Source organism: Bombina bombina, chromosome 3 (assembly GCF_027579735.1).
Source record: "Bombina bombina isolate aBomBom1 chromosome 3, aBomBom1.pri, whole genome shotgun sequence".
Taxonomy (NCBI): domain Eukaryota; kingdom Metazoa; phylum Chordata; class Amphibia; order Anura; family Bombinatoridae; genus Bombina; species Bombina bombina.
In genome coordinates this window covers 170,512,719-170,532,446 of record NC_069501.1, presented here as the reverse complement: position 1 = coordinate 170,532,446, position 19,728 = coordinate 170,512,719, and the positions used below count along the sequence as shown (strand labels likewise).

Genomic DNA, 19,728 nt, shown 5'->3' with positions numbered 1-19,728 from the left:
TACCTTATGGAATAACCCAGCACTGAGGAACCAGTTCCGTCATGGCCTCTGTGATGCATTAAAAGATGAGTTAGCAAGAGGTATCATTCCTGAAGATTTGGAGACCCTAATGACTCTCTGCATAGGAATTGATAGAAGACTTAGAGAAAGAAAGTCTGAAAAATCTACTGTCGACTCTAGTACTAAGAAGCATTCTACATACCATTTCTACCCTTCCACTTTGCCATCTAGGTCCACAGATGAACCCATGGATGTAGCTGTTATTCGAGGTCCATTAAAACCAGAAGAGAAAGCCAGACGTAAATTACTCAATTTGTGTCTCTACTGCGCAGAAAAAGACCACACTGTCAGGGACTGTCCTGCACTCCTTCAACAGAAAAAGGGTAAGACACCACTGAGTGAACATGCTCTCAATATGGTTAATAAAGTAACATCACACTTATCACTGCCTCTCTCCTTACAGTGGCATCACTTGAAGATAAACGTGCAGGCCGTAGTTGACTCTGGAGCTTCTGGGAATTTTGTGGGTACTGCTTTTGTCATAAATAATAATATCCCACTAATAAAAAAGAGTGTTGCACTGGCTATCCGTTTGGTTGATGGCTCTTTCTTTAGTTCCGGTCCTATTACACACCACACTATCCCTATTACTGTTGTATCAGGTTCAGGTCATACAGAGTTGATTTCTTTTGATGTGCTCCCTACTTCTGTATACCCCATGATACTTGGTTTAAAATGGCTAATTAAACATAACCCTTCTATATCTTGGAAGGATGCTTCTGTTACCTTTACATCACAGTTTTGCAAGCAGTTTTGTTTTGCTTCACATACCCTCTGTCACATAACTGAACAGACTCTACCAAAGTGTTATGATGAGTATGCGGATGTATTCGACAAGGTTGAGGCACAGTCATTGCCGCCCCATAGACCTTATGACTGCCCTATAGATCTTATACCTGGTAGTACCATTCCATTTGGGCACATATACCCTTTGTCACAACCTGAGTTGGCTCATTTAAAAGAGTACTTGGATGAGAAATTAAAAAAATGGGTTTATTAGACCCTCTACTTCTTCAGCAGGGGCAGCCATGTTTTTTGTAAAAAACAAAGATGGTAGTCTTCAGCCCATTATTGACTATAGACAGTTAAATAAATGTACAAAGAAGGACAGATACCCCCTGCCTCTCATTCCTGAACTAATTGAACGTTTACAGGGTGCCACCATCTATACCAAACTTGATCTCAGAGGTGCTTACAATTTGATCAGGATGAGGGCAGGGCATGAATGGTTAACAGCTTTCCGTACACGGTACGGACTTTACGAATACACGATTATGCCGTTTGGGTTATGCAATGCCCCAGCGACATTTCAGTGTTTTATACGATGTTTTTCACGACCTATTAGATGTTTGCATTGTCATATATTTAGATGACATTCTTGTTTATTCTGACACTTTTGAGAACCATTTGTCACATGTAAAACAAGTTTTAGATCGTCTAAGGGCTCATCGTTTATATGCAAAGTTAGAAAAATGTATTTTTAACACTAACACTATTTCCTTCTTGGGTTATTGCATTTCCCCTAATGGCATTTCTATGGAGTCTAGTAAAGTTGAAGCCATCACCAACTGGCCTACTCCAACTAGCAAGAAAGAAATCCAAAGATTCCTTGGGTTTGCGAATTTCTATAGGAGATTTATTAAGAACTTCTCCCATATTGTCAAACCTTTAACTACTTTAACACGGAAAGATGTTAAATTTCTATGGAATCAGAAAGCTGAGGATTCCTTTACCACTCTCAAAAGCAAGTTCATTTCAGCCCCTATTCTACAATTCCCAGACCCCAGATGTCATTATACGCTTGAGGTTGACGCTTCAGAGTATGCTATAGGGGCTGTTCTCTCTCAGAGACCCTCTCAAAGCGAACCCATGCATCCGGTGTCATACTACTCCCGAGTCATAAGTTCCGCTGAAATCAATTATGGCATCGGAGATAAAGAGCTTCTTGCCATTAAATCAGCTCTAGAATTCTGGAGGCACCTTCTCGAAGGTACAACCCATCCTATCACCATATTTACAGACCATCGTAACTTAGAGTATCTGAAGTCCAATAAAACTTTGACTTCACGACAGGTATGATGGAGTCTGTTTCTTTCACGTTTTGATTACGTGATTACCTACCGACCAGGGTCAAAAAATCTTAAGGCTGATTCCCTATCTAGAAAAGACCCTAGACCACCTAACTTGGAAGTTCCACAGTCTATTATACCTCAAGACAGATTCATATGTCTAACAAAGAATTTCAAATCTACTTTGAAAGAACAACAAAGTCTGGATCCTACTCTAAATCGACTTGATGTAAGTAAACATTCTGATGATCTGTTTTATCATGCCAACCGATTATATATTCCACCAGCTCTCAGGGATGAGGTGATTGCCACTGCTCACGACTCACCCCTGGCAGGTCATCCTGGAGTCCACAGAACTTTGCATCTGCTTATGAGGACTTATTGGTGGCCTAAGATGATTGACACTGTTACTCAGTTTGTTCAAACCTGCCTAGTCTGTACTACTAGGAAACATCACCATATCCGTCCATATGGATACCTTCTATCATTACCTATACCTGAGAGACCGTGGGTTGACATTGCAATGGATTTTATTGTTGATCTACCACCATCCCAAAATTACAATACCATTTTAGTGGTGGTAGATCTATTCTCTAAAATGGCTCACTTTCTACCTCATAGAGGTCTTCCAACAGCTTCAGAAACTGCAGCATTATTCCTGAACAATATAGTAAAACTACATGGTCTACCTGATACAATCACCACGGATAGAGGTACACAGTTTACCTCTAGATTCTGGAATCAGCTTTGTCGTTCTCTTAACATCACTAAAAGACTAAGCACTGCATACCATCCACAGACAAATGGGCAGACAGAGAGGACTAATCAATCATTAGAACAATATCTCCGCTGTTACTGCACATTAGAACAGGACAATTGGCATGCTTTGTTGGCAACAGCCGAGTTCGCCCATAATAATTCACTTAATTCGTCTACCAAAACAACACCATTCTATGTGAATTATGGTTTCCATCCAACATATAACCCTGTTTCCTTGAGTGACTCCCCTATGCCTGTTGTCACTGATTTGGTGAATGCCATTGCTAAAGGATTTGCCTCTTTGAAATTGGTTTTACAGGAGACTCAAGCTTCGTAGAAATACCATTACGATCTACGTCGTTCAAGACCCCCTGACTACAAAGTTGGTGATAAGGTTTGGTTAAGCACAAAGAACCTCAGGTTACGAATTCCAACCAAGAAATTGGCTGCACTTTATTTGGGGCCCTATGAAATTACAAAAGTAATCAATGCTAATGCAGTGACTTTACTCTTGCCCACTTCTTTAAGGGTACACCCAACGTTCCATGTCTCCCTTTTGAAACCCTATGGCATGGTCAGGGGTGAACAGCAGTTTTCATCGCCACCTCCGCAGGGGGGGGATGATATGGAGTATGAAATTGAATCCATCCTGGACTCCCGTTTCCTTCGCAACCAACTTCAGTACCTGGTTAGTTGGAAGGGGTTTGGTCCTGAAGAGGATTCCTGGGAGCCTTGTGCCAATGTGTCTGCTCCTCGTCTTCTGTCATTGTTTCACCGAAGGAACCCCGACCGTCCTGGTCCTTGATCCTCTGAGCGGCTCCTTGAGGGGGGTGTCCTGTCAGGGTTTTGTTAGGACTGTTCCTTTAAGTCTTGATTACTTTACCCCTATTTAAGGCTCCTCCTCACTCTAATCTATGCTTGGTAATTTGTTGCACTTGTTCACCTCAAGAGCCTGTGAAGACACCTAGCCTATCCCTGCAGCTCTTCTCGGATCCTTGTTTCCCTTACTCACTAGGTTGTGAGTTATCCTGTCAAAAGACCCTGTTCGTTCATCAAGGTATTTGGGGAAATACCTTCTCTACCCTCCTTGAAAGATTGAAGCTGTTTCTTTTTGCCGGTTCCCCTGCTGATCCGTTCAGCGTGTGACGTCAGACCCGGCATCTGGTCCTGCACATTCAGCGTGTGCTCCTCTCTCATCGCAAGCTGTGTTTTCCTGTCGCAGCACCATAACTAACTCTGCTAAACTTACCTGGTATTTCTCCGGATCCTGGTCTGTATCTGTTACTTATTTACTGTCAGTATTATACTTGCCTGTGTACTTGTACTACGGACTGCCATATACACATACTAAAAACTGCCTACAGGTGATATACAGACTTCCTCCCAAGAGACATGCTTATAGCGCTTAAGGGCAAATATTCTCAGTATCGATTTCTGTGTCACTCTCCAGCTCAATTCATCTACTGCCAAACTGTTTAATTGTGTATCACCTAATTGAGATATAGACCTCTCCTCATTGTTTGATCCGTATCATATTAAGCACTATATTCATATGCTACCTAAGTTTACCAATTATTCATATACATCACAAACCAGAGCATTGTGACATTCAGTGAATCGGATATATAGAGGCGCTGATCTTGAATCTCGTGTATATGGACGTACACACTGAAGAAAGAAAAACTTGGCTTGTGATTTGCAGAAGTTAACAACAAATTAATGTGCAGTATACTCACTCCGAAAAATTCAGAGTTCAGCTTCTTCGAAAGGTTTTTCTGTTTCAACTTTCCCAATTTTCCCAATTTCCACACTGTATTTGTGTCTGTGGATAATGAAAATTGCACTGCAGGTAATTGAATCTTTTGCTTGATAAAAAGTGCAATATACTCACTCCGATAAATTTCGGAATCCGGCTCCTCAGAACGTATTGTGTGGTTTGAAATTACTTCCAAAAAGGCAGCAAAAATACTTGTTGTGGTAAAAAACAAATATTTATTAAAACATAATAAAATGCTCTTATTTATCTTGGCTCTACGCGTTTCAACGACCAGTGTCGTCTTTTTCAAGAGCAGTAAAAATTGTGCTGAGCACTTCCAATTGTTTTTACTGCTCTTGAAAAAGACGACACTGGTCGTTGAAACGCGTAGAGCCAAGATAAATAAGAGCATTTTATTATGTTTTAATAAATATTTGTTTTTTACCACAACAAGTATTTTTGCTGCCTTTTTGGAAGTAATTTCAAACCACACAATACGTTCTGAGGAGCCGGATTCCGAAATTTATCGGAGTGAGTATATTGCACTTTTTATCAAGCAAAAGATTCAATTACCTGCAGTGCAATTTTCATTATCCACAGACACAAATACAGTGTGGAAATTGGGAAAATTGGGAAAGTTGAAACAGAAAAACCTTTCGAAGAAGCTGAACTCTGAATTTTTCGGAGTGAGTATACTGCACATTAATTTGTTGTTAACTTCTGCAAATCACAAGCCAAGTTTTTCTTTCTTCAGTGTGTACGTCCATATACACGAGATTCAAGATCAGCGCCTCTATATATCCGATTCACTTTCTACTCACAGTCCGGTTGGGAGAGACTGTTAGAGAGCAGCGGTCATTTAAGAGGGGAGTATTGTACTCTATTCTAGTCACCCTGTACATTGTGTTGTTTAACATCTGACATATTTGTATAGTTTTAGATTATTATTGCATTGTGACATTCATCCTGCAACATATATATCTATATCATGTGTGATTGCGGGTGTGTATGAATATTGTATATATTTTATTTTGTATGAGATGTGTGTATGAAATTCCTTATGCCAAAGGATTTCAATATACTTCAACTGCAAACTACCTTTGCCTATTCTCTGTACACTGCTTACATAACTTCTAAGTTGCGTGAAGGCTCCGTATCTCTCTGTATCCCTACAGAAGAGACCCTCAGTACGATGAGCATAACAGAATTCTAATAAGTTAAGTCTTACGGAATTCGAGGTATGGTGTGAGGCTGAGTGGTCCTGCAAGAATAAGGATACTAGTTTACCCATTCAAAGTTTATATCATTGCAGTGTTTCACATCCTGACATACTTCCTCACATATCTTGACATTAGTATTTAAACCTCTTACAAACATTTCCATTATTTCATGGTCTCCTTGCCAGATAAAGATCAGATCATCTATGAAATGTTTGTATACCACTATATTCTCTCTGAAAGGGTTCCCATCTCCAAATATGCTGCACCGCTCCCACCAACCTAAAAATAGGTTGGCATATGAGGGCGCAAATCTCGCCCCCATGGCGGTGCCGCATATCTGAAGATAGAAAACCCCCTCAAATGAAAAATAGTTGTGTTTTAGAAGGAAATCTGTGACTCTTACTACAAACTCACAATATTCTGGATTATTACCATAATATTTTCTCATAAAAAAAGCTATCGCTTGTAGTGCATTTTCATGCGGTATTGAGGAATGGAGCGATTGGACATCTACTGTTAACCAAGTGAATTTGTCGCTCCACTCTACATCTGAAACTATCTGCAGTATATGCTTCGTGTCCTTTACATGGCTCCAGAGATCTAATACCATTGGCTGTAAGATCATATCTAGCCATTCTGACAGATGTTCTGAAAATGACCCTATTCCACATTCTATAGGCCTTCCTGCCACATTCTCTGTACTCTTGTGTACCTTAGGAAGATGGTTAAATGTCGGTATCTTGGGATTGGTAACCACTAAGTACTCACTTGTATCTGTTTCAATGAAACCTAGTTCCACACCATCATCAACTAAGTCTTGTAACTTTTTGATAAAGATATTAGTGGGGTCATTGGTCAGTGTTCTGTAATTCAATGGATTATTCAGCTGCCTAAGAGCTTCATTAACAAAATCATCTCTGTTCTGAACCACTACTGAACCCCCCTTATCTGTTAGGGTTATACCATGACACCTACGAGGGGAAGCATAATTACTGCTCCACTTGTAATCTAGCCCTGAGTGGGTTGATAGTACTGAAAAAGTGGGAGCTTACAATATTAATTGGGTGCACATGCCCCAATGCCCGGACATAACAGCCAGTAAGCAATCAGCTCCTAGGATTCAGTTGTGAACAGACATGTACTTCATAGCTTCAAAATAATAGCAGCTTGATTTAACCTGGCAAAAAAATAATTGTCATGCTTAAATAGTGCTCGCTCTTCAAATGCATGGTAGCTATTTTTACTACCATTTAAGTTTGGGTTGATGTATTGTTTTTATGGGCATAGAAAACATTTAAAAAATTCTGTTAATTGACAATATTGTTCTTTAGAAACATATTTTTACACTGATTTAGGGTGCCGGAGTCCACAGATATGCATATAAACACAGATTTAGACACATATAAAATGGATTTTCTTTTATATGACTATCTGATGCCTAAAGGAGTAACTTGGGAAGGCACATATCATGTGTTTTAGATATATAGGAATATGTTCTGCACCTAAACAGCTTACAGCTTGTGTGGTATGTAGTCCAACAAGTTCTGAAAATTTCTCCATAGTTCCATCAAGAGGTGGCAAAATGTGTCACTATTGCCAAAAACATTGTTCTAAGATTACCAGCAATTTGGATACATGTACTCGGAAAATATTTGCACCTTTTGTTTAGACACAAACATTTTACAGTTAGACAGTTAACACTTCAAGTTCTGACCTTAGACATTTCAAAAACTCTGAACATAACTCTATGGGGTCCATTTATTAAAGTCTGGCGGACATCACTGAATGCAGACAGCATACGCTGTCCGTATTCAGCATTGCACAAGCATTTCTAGCAGATAACAGGGGGTGTCAATCAGCCCGATCGTATGGGATTGCTGTACGCAGCCTCAGAGGTGGTGTATAAGTTAAGGAGCAGCAGTCTATAGACTGCTGCTTCCTAACTCCTGTTTCCGGCGAGCCTAAAGGCTCACGCGGAAACAGGGTGAATTGGCCCAATTCGGCAAATAATAAACTGACCCCATATATAGTTATAGTATTTTACAATGATAATTAAATTCCATATTTTGGTGTCTAGGTTTTTAGTATGTTCATCCTAATTTAGCATTTGTTCTTTAAATTTGCAATAACATTTTTCATTAACTTTTGTTTTTCACTTCACATTCTATAAAGTAAGATGCAATTGTATTTTTTTTAATCTATTTACATATAATTTCAAATTGTGAAAATATTTTCAAAAGTAGTATCTTCTAGCTTTCATAATGACAAAAAAAACATTAATTTTGTCAATATAGGTGTGCTTGGTGTTATCAATCAATCACACTGCAAACAAACATATTCTGTTCTTTTTTAATACCAAAGTCAGTTCACCATTGTTGTTCTCAGCTTGAATGAACTGGTGTAGCTCAATTTAAAGGGAGAGTCCATTCTCTGGATTTGCATAAACAACAGTGTTCTAATAATATACTTTATAACCTATAACACTGCCTTTTTTAAGCCCCTGCAGGCTGCTTCTTATTTAAGTGCTTTTTTTTTATTTTAGCTTTTTACAATCTTGCACTATACCCAGACAATGCTAGTTCATGTGTGCCACATAGATAACATTGTGCTCACTACTGGGAAAAATAATAATGGGTTCATAAGAACAAGCACTAATTGGTTAATTTGCAAGAAAGTGTACTTATATAACAGTGTTGATTCTGCAAAACTGGGGAATGGTTAATAAAGGCATTATCTTTTTAAACAATAACACTTTTCAAGTATTGTTTCCCATTAATTTACCTTACATCTGGGCCGCGATCCGATATAAATCGTCACCCGCAAAAGCCAGCGACGCCAAATTTTGCGCTGGTTTGGTATCACATATACGGCGTAACATAGAAGTTACGCTCGTATATTTCTGCCTTCGGACGTAGTTTTTTGGCCCATAGACAGGTATACCAAACCAGCACAGTTTGGTATCCAATATACAGCGTAAGGACTTACGTGGCGAAAATGGAGAAATCTTACTCCATTTTCACCTTGCCACAAATTGCAGGCGTAGTAAGCCTTACGCTGAGTATTGGAGCCCCGTAGCTCCCTAAACTGGTTGCAAAATAAAACCTAACACCTAACGCATGCGCAATATCTATCTACCTGTCAACCGCGATCCCCCGCCGCAATCCCTAATAAAGTGTTAAAACCCTAAACCGCCGCTCACGGACCCCGCCGCCACCTACATTAAATGTCTAACCCCCTAATGTGATCCCCCTACACTGTCGCCACCTACATTAAAATTATTAACCCCTAATGTAATCCACCTACACCGCCGCCATCTATTTTAAAATTATTACCCCCTAATGTGATCCCCCTACCCCGCCGCCACCTATTTTAACTATATTACCCCCTAATCTAATCCCCCTACACCGCCGCCACCTATATTAAATGTATTAACCCCTAATCTAATTCCCCCTACACCGCCGCCACCTATAATAAATGTATTACCCCCTAAAATACTAAAATGTCCCTACCCTAAACTAAAATAAAAATAGCCCTGAAAAGGGATTTTTGCGTGGCATTGCCCCAAAGTAACCAGCTCTATTACCAGCCCTTAAAAGGGTTTTTTGCGGGGCATTGTCACAAAGTAATCAGCTCTTTTACCTGTAATCTAATCCCCCTACACTGCCGCCACCTATAATAAATGTATTACTCCCTAATCTAATCCCCCTACACCGCCGCCACCTATATTAAATATATTAACCCCTAATCTGACCCCCTACACCGCCGCCACCTATATTAACTATATTAACCCTAATTATATTAGGGTTAATATAGTTAATATAGTTATTATATTATATATATATATATTAACTATATTAACCCTATCTAACTCTAATAGCCCTAACTTAGGCCTAGATTTGGAGTTTGGCGGTAGAAGGGCTGTTAACGCTCCGCGGGCTTTTTTCTGGCCGCACCAATAAATTAACTCTGGTATCGAGAGTTCAAACAAATGCTGCGTTAGGCTCCAAAAAAGGAGCGTAGAGCATTTTTACCGCAAATGCAACTCTCGATACCAGAGTTGCTTACGGACGCGGCCAGCCTCAAAAACGTGCTCGTGCACGATTCTCCCATAGGAAATAATGGGGCTGTTTGACCTGAAAAAAAACCTAACACCTGCAAAAAAGCAGCGTTCAGCTCCTAACGCAGCCCCATTGTTTCCTATGGGAAAACACTTCCTACGTCTGCACCTAACACTCTAACATGTACCCCGAGTCTAAACACCCCTAACCTTACACTTATTAACCCCTAATCTGCCGCCCCCGCTATCGCTGACCCCTGCATATTATTATTAACCCCTAATCTGCCGCTCCGTACACCGCCGCAACCTACGTTATCCTTATGTACCCCTAATCTGCTGCCCCTAACACCGCCGACCCCTATATTATATTTATTAACCCCTAATCTGCCCCCTCAACGTCGCCTCCACCTGCCTACACTTATTAACCCCTAATCTGCCGACCGGACCTGAGCGCTACTATAATAAAGTTATTAACCCATAATCCGCCTCACTAACCCTATCATAAATAGTATTAACCCCTAATCTGCCCTCCGTAACATCGCCGACACCTAACTTCAATTATTAACCCCTAATCTGACGACCGGAGCTCATCGCTACTATAATAAATGGATTAACCCCTAAAGCTAAGTCTAACCCTAACACTAACACCCCCCTAACTTAAATATAATTTAAATCTAACAAAATTAATTATCTCTTATTAAATAAATTATTCCTATTTAAAGCTAAATACTTACCTGTAAAATAAATCCTAATATAGCTACAATATAAATTATAATTATATTGTAGCTATTTTAGGATTAATATTTATTTTACAGGCAACTTTGTAATTATTTTAACCAGGTACAATAGCTATTAAATAGTTAAGAACTATTTAATAGTTACCTAGTTAAAATAATAACAAAATTACCTGTAAAATAAATCCTAACCTAAGTTATAATTAAACCTTAACACTACCCTATCAATAAATTAATTAAATAAACTACCTACAATTACCTACAATTAACCTAACACTACACTATCAATAAATAAATTAAATACAATTGCTACAAATAACTACAATTACATAAACTAGCTAAAGTACAAAAAATAAAAAAGAACTAAGTTACAAAAAATAAAAAAATATTTACAAACATAAGAAAAATATTACAACAATTTTAAACTAATTACACCTACTCTAAGCCCCCTAATAAAATAACAAAGACCCCCAAAATAAAAAAAATGCCCTACCCTATTCTAAATTAAAAAAGTTAAAAGCTCTTTTACCTTACCAGCCCTTAACAGGGCCCTTTGCGGGGCATGCCCCAAGAAAATCAGCTCTTTTGCCTGTAGAAAAAAATAATACAATACTCCCCCCAACATTACAACCCACCACCCACATACCCCTAATCTAACCCAAACCCCCCTTAAATAAACCTAACACTAAGCCCCTGAAGATCTTCCTACCTTGTCTTCACCATCCAGGTATCACCGATCCGTCCTGGCATCCGGTGCTGAAGAGGTCCAGAAGAGGCTCCAAAGTCTTCCTCCTATCCGGCAAGAAGAGGACATCCGGACCGGCAAACATCTTCTCCAAGCGGCATCTTCGATCTTCTTCCATCCGGTGCGGAGCGGGTCCATCTTGAAGCAGCTGACGCGGATCCATCCTCTTCTTCCGTTGTCTCCCGACGAATGACGGTTCCTTTAAGGGACGTCATCCAAGATGGCGTCCCTCGAATTCCGATTGGCTGATAGGATTCTATCAGCCAATCGGAATTAAGGTAGGTATATTCTGATTGGCTGATGGAATCAGCCAATCAGAATCAAGTTCAATCCGATTGGCTGATCCAATCAGCCAATCAGATTGAGCTCGCATTCTATTGGCTGATCGGAACAGCCAATAGAATGCGAGGTCAATCTGATTGGCTTATTGGATCAGCCAATAGGATTGAACTTGATTCTGATTGGCTGATTCCATCAGCCAATCAGAATATTCCTACCTTAATTCCGATTGGCTGATAGAATCCTATCAGCCAATCGGAATTCGAGGGACGCCATCTTGGATGACGTCCCTTAAAGGAACCGTCATTCGTCGGGAGACAACGGAAGAAGAGGATGGATCCGCGTCGGCTGCTTCAAGATGGACCCGCTCCGCACCGGATGGAAGAAGATCGAAGATGCCGCTTGGAGAAGATGTTTGCCGGTCCGGATGTCCTCTTCTTGCCGGATAGGAGGAAGACTTTGGAGCCTCTTCTGGACCTCTTCAGCACCGGATGCCAGGACGGATCGGTGATACCTGGATGGTGAAGACAAGGTAGGAAGATCTTCAGGGGCTTAGTGTTAGGTTTATTTAAGGGGGGTTTGGGTTAGATTAGGGGTATGTGGGTGGTGGGTGTTAATGTTGGGGGGGGTATTGTATTATTTTTTTTTACAGGCAAAAGAGCTGATTTTCTTGGGGCATGCACCGCAAAGGGCCCTGTTCAGGGCTGGTAAGGTAAAAGAGCTTTTAACTTTTTTAATTTAGAATAGGGTAGGGCATTTTTTTATTTTGGGGGTCTTTGTTATTTTATTAGGGGGCTTAGAGTAGGTGTAATTAGTTTAAAATTGTAGTTATTTATAGCAATTGTATTTAATTTATTTATTGATAGTGTAGTGTTAGATTAATTGTAGGTAATTGTAGGTATTTTATTTAATTAATTTATTGATAGGGTAGTGTTAGGTTTAATTATAACTTAGGTTAGGATTTATTTTACAGGTAATTTTGTTATTATTTTAACTAGGTAACTATTAAATAGTTCTTAACTATTTAATAGCTAATGTACCTGGTTAAAATAATTACAAAGTTGCCTGTAAAATAAATATTAATCCTAAAATAGCTACAATATAATTATAATTTATATTGTAGCTATATTAGGATTTATTTTACAGGTAAGTATTTAGCTTTAAATAGGAATAATTTATTTAATAAGAGATAATTAATTTCGTTAGATTTAAATTATATTTAAGTTAGGGGGGTGTTAGTGTTAGGGTTAGACTTAGCTTTAGGGGTTAATCCATTTATTATAGTAGCAATGAGCTCCGGTCGTCAGATTAGGGGTTAATAATTGAAGGTAGGTGTCGGCGATGTTAGGGAGGGCAGATTAGGGGTTAATACTATTTATGATAGGGTTAGTGAGGCGGATTAGGGGTTAATTACTTTATTATAGTAGCGCTCAGGTCCGCTCGGCAGATTAGGGGTTAATAAGTGTAGGCAGGTGTCGGCGACGTTGAGGGGGGCAGATTAGGGGTTAATAATTATAATATAGGGGTCGGCGGTGTTAGGGGCAGCAGATTAGGGGTACATAAGGATAACGTAGGTGGCGGCGCTTTGCGGTCGGCAGATTAGGGGTTAATTATTGTAAGTAGCTGGCGGCGACGTTGTGGAGGGCAGGTTAGGGGTTAATAAATATAATACAGGGGTCGGCGGGGTTAGGGGCAGCAGATTAGGGGTACATAAGTATAACGTAGTTGGCGGTCGGCAGATTAGGGGTTAAAATTTTTTAATAGAGTGGCGGCGATGTGGGGGGACCTCGATTTAGGGGTACATAGGTAGTTTATGGGTGTTAGTGTACTTTAGGGTACAGTAGTTAAGAGCTTTAAGAACCGGCGTTAGCCCAGAAAGCTCTTAACTCCTGCTTTTTTCAGGCGGCTGGAGTTTTGTCGTTAGAGCTCTAACGCTCACTTCAGAAACGACTCTAAATACCGGCGTTAGAAAGATCCCATTGAAAAGATAGGATACGCAATTGACGTAAGGGGATCTGGGGTATGGAAAAGTCGCGGCTGAAAAGTGAGCATTAGACCCTTTAATCACTGACTCCAAATACCGGCGGTAGCCTAAAACCAGCGTTAGGAGCCTCTAACGCTGGTTTTAACGGCTACCGCCAAACTCTAAATCTAGCCGTTAATTATTATTATAATAAATTAAATAATATTAATACTATTAACTAAATTATTCCTATTTGAAACTAAATACTTACCTATAAAATAAACCCTAAGATAGCTACAATATAATTAATAATTACATTGTAGCTATTTTAGGGTTTATATTTATTTTACAGGTAACGTGGTATTTATTTTAACTATCTATTGGGTTCTTGTAAAGCGTGGCTATTCACCCGTAAGGGTCTCAAGGTGCTGAGGGTTGCAGTTCAGTCGAAGAGCCAGGTCTTGAGGTCCTTTCTGAACTTAGTTAGGGTGGTAGCTTGTCTAAGGTGCAGCGGGAGGGTGTTCCAAGTCTTGTCAGCCAGGTGAGAGAAGGATCTGCCTCCCGCTGTGGTTTTCCTGATGCGGGGGATGACAGCGAGGGATTGGTCGTCCGATCGAAGTTGTCTGGCATGGGTGTAGAAGGTAACGTGGTGGTTCAAGTATTCGGGACCAATGTTGTGGAGGGCCTTGAATGCATGGGTGAGAAGCTTGAAGGTTATTCTTTTGTTGATGGGGAGCCAGTGCAGGTCCCGCAGGTATTTGGCGATGTGGCATTGACGAGGGATGTCAAGGATTAGTCTGGCCAAGGAGTTCTGGATGCGCTGTAGTCTCTTTTGGAGCTTGAAGGTGGTGCCGGCATAGAGTGCATTACCATAGTCCAGTGGGCTGCTGACGAGGGCATGAGTGACAGTCTTCTTGGTCTTGGTTGGGATCCATTTGAAGATCTTTCGCAGCAGGTGAAGTGTGTGGAAGCATGCAGAAGAGACGGCGTTGATTTGCCGGTCCATGGAGAGCGATGAGTCCAGGATGATGCCTAGATTTCGTGCATGGTCGGTGGGGGTTGGAGGGTGTCCGAGGGCTGTGGGCCACCAGGAGTTATTCCAAGCAGATGTGGTGGGACCGAGGAGGAGGACTTTGGTCTTGTCTGCGTTAAGCTTTAGGCAGTTGTAGTTCATCCAGGTGGCGACTGCTGTCAGCCCTTCGTGGACGTTTCTCTTGTCGGTGGTGGGGTCACTGGTGAGTGAGATGATTAGCTGGGTGTTGTCGGCGTAGGAGACGATGTTGAGGTTGTGTCGTCGGGCGATGGTGGAGAGAGGGGCCATGTAGATGTTGAATAGGGTGGGGCTCAGAGAAGAGCCTTGGGGTACACCGCAGCTGATTTCTGTGGGCTTGGAGGTGAAGGGTGGGAGTCTAATTTTCTGGGTTCTGCTGGTGAGGAAGGAGGTGATCCATTCCAGGGCTTTGTCGCATATGCTGGCATTGTGTAGTCGGTTATGGAGGGTGAGGTGGGAGACAGTGTTGAATGCTGCTGAGAGGTCTAGGAGAATGAGGGCGGCGGTCTCTCCTCGGTCGAGTAGGGCGAGGATGTCATCTGTGGCGGCGAGGAGGGTGGTCTCGGTGCTGTGATTGCTCCTGAGTTGCGCGTTGATGGACTTCTCGATGACTTTGGCCGCAAAGGGGAGCAGAGAGATTGGGCGGTAGTTCTTCGGATCAATGGGGTCAGCCGTGGGTTTTTTCAGTAGGGGTTTTAATTCTGCGTGCTTCCAGTCATCCAGGAAGGTGCTGGTTTCGATGGAGCAGTTGATGGTGCTGCAGAGCTCGGGGGCGATGGTGTCTCCCGCTTTGTTGAAAATGTGATGCGGGCATGGGTCTGAGGGTGCTCCGGAGTGGATCGATCTCATGATCCTGATGGTGTCCTCTGTGGTGAGGGGGCTCCAGATGGTCAGTGGGGGATAGGCGTTGGTGTATTTGAAAGAGGTATCGGTGGGAATAGGTGGGTAGGCGGTGGTAGGTACAATAGCTATTAAATAGTTAATAACTATTTAATAGCTACCTAGTTAAAATAATTACCAATTTACCTGTAAAATAAATCCTAACCTAAGTTACAAATACACCTACACTATCATTAAATTAAATAAACTACAAATATGTAAACTAAAACACAATTAAATACACTAAACTAAATTACAAAAAATAAAAAAAGATTATAAGAATTTTAAGCTAATTACACCTATTCTAAGCCCCCTAATAAAATAACAAAGCCCCCCAAAATAAAAAAAATTCCCTACCCTAATCTAAATTACAAAAGTAATCAGCTCTATTACCAGCCCTTAAAAGGGCCTTTTGTGGGGCATTGCCCCAAAGTAATCAGCTCTTTTACCTGTAAAAAAAGAACAACCCCTCCCCCCATTACAACCCACCACCCACATACCCCTACTCTAACCCACCCAATCCCCCCTTAAAAAAACCTAAGTCTAACCCCCAAGTGCTCCTTACCTGTCCTGAAGACCGGCAGAGAAGGTCCTGTTCCAGGCGGAGAAGTCTTCTTCCAGGCTGCGACCTCTTATACTTCCAGGATCCAGCTGGCGCGGAGTGGAGGAGTTGAAGACCGATGACCGCGGAGCTGAAGACCGTCCATCTAGAACTAAAGACCGGCGATGATGGAACCGGAGCCTGGAGGATCCTCTTCATACGATCACTGCCGTACACTGAATAGGAATTCAAGGTACGCGATTAAAAATGGCGTCCCTTAAATTCCTATTGGCTGATTTGAGCTTTCAAATTCAAATCAGCCAATCGGATGCGAGCTATTTTAAATCTATTGGCTGATTTGAATAGCCAATAGAATAAGAGCTACTGTAATTCTATTGGCTGATTAGAATAGACTTCTCCGCCTGGAACAGGACCTTCTCCGCCAGTCTTCAGGACAGGTAAGGAGCACTTGGGGGTTAGACTTAGGTTTTTTTTATGGGGGGATTGGGTGGGTTAGAGTAGGGGGTATGTGGGTGGTGGGTTGTAATGGGGGGTTGTTCTTTTTTTTTACAGGTAAAAGAGCTGATTACTTTGGGGCAATGCCCCACAAAAGGCCCTTTTAAGGGCTGGTAATGGAGCTGATTACTTTTTGTAATTTAGATTAGGGTAGGGAATTTTTTTTTATTTTGGGGGGCTTTGTTATTTTATTAGGGGGCTTAGATTACTTAAAATTCTTGTAATCTTTTATTTATTTTTTGTAATTTAGTGTTTGTTTGTTTTTGTAATTTAGTTTAGTGTATTTAATTGTATTTTAATTTAGATATTTGTAGTTTATTTAATTTATTGATAGTGTAGGTGTATTTGTAACTTAGGTTAGGATTTATTTTACAGGTTATTTGGTAATTATTTGAACTAGGTAGCTATTAAATAGTTATTAAATTTTTAATAGCTATTGAACCTAGTTAAAATAAATACCAAGTTACCTGTAAAATAAATATAAACCCTAAAATAGCTACAATGTAATTATTAATTATATTGTAGCTATCTTAGGGTTTATTTTATAGGTAAGTATTTAGTTTTAAATAGGAATAATTTAGTTAATATTATTAATATTATTTAGATTTATTTTAATAATAATTAAGTTAGGGGAGTTAGAGTTAGATAGAGTTAATATAGTTAATATATATAATATAATAACTATATAATTAGGGTTAATATAGGTGGCGGCGGTGTATGGGGTTAGATTAGGGGTTAATATATTTAATATAGGTGGCGGCGGTGTAGGTGGATTAGATTAGGGGTTAATATATTTAATATAGGTGGCGGCGGTGTAGGGGGATTAGATTAGGGGTTAATATATTTAATATAGGTGGCGGCGGTGTAGGGGGATTAGATTAGGGGGTAATACATTTATTATAGGTAGCAGCGGTGTAGGGGGATTAGATTACAGGTAAAAGAGTTGATTACTTTGTGACAATGCACTGCAAAAAGCCCTTTTAAGGGCTGGTAATAGAGCTGGTTACTTTGGGGCAATGGCCCGCAAAAGGCCCTTTTCAGGGCTGGTAATAGAGCTGGTTACTTTGGGGAAATGCCATGCAAAAGGCCCTTTTCAGGGCTATTTGTAGGGTTAGACTTAGGTTTAGTGGTAGGGAAATTTTAGTATTTTAGGGGTTAATAAATTTAATATAGGTGGCGGCGGTATAGGGGGATTAGATTAGGGGTTAATAATTTTAATATAGGTGGCGGCGGTGTAAGGGGGTCAGATTAGGTGGTAGTACATATAATATAGGTGGCGGCAGTGTAGGGGATCATATTAGGGGGTAATATAGTTTAAATAGGTGGCGGTGGTGTAGGGGGATCATATTAGGGGGTAATATAGTTTAAATAGGTGGCGGTGGTGTAGGGGGATCATATTAGAGGGTAATATAGTTTAAATAGGTGGCAATGGTGTAGGGGGATCATATTAAGGGTTAATATAGTTTAAATAGGTGGCTGCGGTGTAGGGTGATCATATTAGGGGGTAATATAGTTTAAATAGGTGGCGGCAGTGTAGGGGGATCATATTAGAGGGTAATATAGTTTAAATAGGTGGCGACGGTGTAGGGGGATCATATTAGGGGTTAATATAGTTTAAATAGGTGGCGGTGGTGTAGGGGGATCATATTAGAGGGTAATATAGTTTAAATAGGTGGCGACGGTGTAGGGGGATCATATTAGGGGTTAATATAGTTTAAATAGGTGGCTGCGGTGTAGGGTGATCATATTAGGGGGTAATATAGTTTAAATAGGTGGCAGTGGTGTAGGGGGATCATATTAGAGGGTAATATAGTTTAAATAGGTGGCGACGGTGTAGGGGGATCATATTAGGGGTTAATATAGTTTAAATAGGTGGCGGTGGTGTAGGGGGATCATATTAGAGGGTAATATAGTTTAAATAGGTGGCGACGGTGTAGGGGGATCATATTAGGGGTTAATATAGTTTAAATAGGTGGCTGCGGTGTAGGGTGATCATATTAAGGGGTAATATAGTTTAAATAGGTGGCGGCAGTGTAGGGGGATCATATTAGGGGGTAAAACATTTAATGTAGCTGGCGGCGGTGTAGGGGGGTCAGATTAGGGGGTAATACATATAATATAGGTGGTGGCGGGGTCTGGGAGTTATTATTAGGAGTGAGAGGGGGGATTGCGGATAGAGGGGTATACGTGTCGGGCTAGTTTTGGGAGGCGTGTTAGACAGTACGGGTGATTTTATATTTTAGTCAGTTTTTTATGCGGCAGCAGTTTTTAAAGTGCCTTAAGTCACTGGCGACTCCAGAAATTTGTACTTACGCAGATTTCTGGACATCGCTAGTTTGTCAGACTTATGGCACTTTAGCATCTGACTGCGCCGTATATAAGATAGCTTGAGTTGCGAGCTGAAACTACAGGCGGCTCAGGTTTCCACGCTTGCGCTGAAACCTGGGCCGTATATCGGATCGCGCCCCTGAGCTTGTAACATCTAAAGACAGATCAAAAACAAAATTAATATAATAAAAATAAAATAATTTTTGGAAGCATTAATGATGAATCATCTAAAGGATGTTTAATTTTAAAAATAACTTTTTTCACTAAATTTATAATCATCAAAGTTATATTAAATTAAAAATTTAAACATCTATAAAATGATTATTTTAGCATAGCAAAACTAACTAAATCCAGTAATTATTTATTTTACCTTATTTTTTCTATACTTTACATTACCAAAAAGCATATGCTTTAGCATTTCAGTATATTGACTTTATGTTACCAGAAATGCTAAAAAGACGCAGTGATTGTGCATTTATTTCAAATTGCTTAGAAATATAGCACAGTGAACACCAAACCCCTTAGTGTGCTTGTCTGCATGGTAGAACATTTCTATTCCATGAACAGAATTATTTATTTATACAGAAAGGCTGGATTTCTTAGGGAATAATTAACAATTAATTTGATCTTCTTTTCACAACATACAGGAAATGAAACCAAAGTCATTATTATTTATAAACTGCACTTTCTTAAATATTGCTATTTGTTTATAATTTGTAAAACACATGCTTAAAATAATTGAAATGACTTTTGTATTAAATGAATCTCAAA

At 40.2% G+C, this 19,728-nt stretch overlaps 1 protein-coding gene across 1 annotated transcript in view; it reads right to left on the bottom strand.

Annotated features, from left to right (window-relative positions):
* CADM2 (cell adhesion molecule 2) overlaps positions 1–19,728 on the bottom strand; it is a 798,115-nt gene that overhangs the window by 13,617 nt on the left and 764,770 nt on the right. The gene's annotated exons all lie outside the window — the stretch shown is intronic.